The following is a 636-nucleotide window of genomic DNA, read 5'->3' as shown; positions in this document are numbered from 1 at the left end:
GCTGCGCCACCAGGGAGGGCCTGGCTTAATCCTTTTAAGAGTTAATCTGGGTTTGTAAGGTCATCTCAACACAGTAATCTTTTTTTTTTTTTCAACAACAGTATTTTAACAGCCCCAGACTAATTGGTGCTGTTAACAGTGCGAAGTCCTGGATTAATTGAAAATACACTTAGGGGATCTTTTTTTGCTGTGATGGAAATGGCTCCCAAACTAGATTGTGAAAGCTGTAAAATCATTGTATACTTGAAATAGGTGAATTTTACACTATGTAAATTATAGCTTGATAAAGTTGCTAAATTTTTTAAAGCAAGGTTACTTTGTCTTTCTCTTTCAACTCACCTTTTAATGCTGAATTTCTACCCTAACCAGATCTTTCCATTTAAGACTGCCCAAACATGAAGTGTTCGTTACAATAGCAAAGACAGGGATACTGAAGTTGGTTTGGAGAGGTGTTACAGGTTCAGAGAGCTGGGCCCTTGGGTTAATTGTGGAAAAAATTTCACTTTCAGTGGCACTGGCATGTTTCCCAGGAGAGCTTCTCCATTAATTAGTTAATTATATCATACCCAAAAGGGCAGGTTTATTATAAAAAGGGAGAGAAGAATAAAGGACTCTTGCATAGACACAAGTGGTCAG

Source organism: Condylura cristata, unplaced genomic scaffold (assembly GCF_000260355.1).
Source record: "Condylura cristata isolate star-nosed mole 26May11 unplaced genomic scaffold, ConCri1.0 scaffold00015, whole genome shotgun sequence".
Classification (NCBI taxonomy): Eukaryota; Metazoa; Chordata; class Mammalia; order Eulipotyphla; family Talpidae; genus Condylura; species Condylura cristata.
This window is presented reverse-complemented; position numbering follows the sequence as displayed.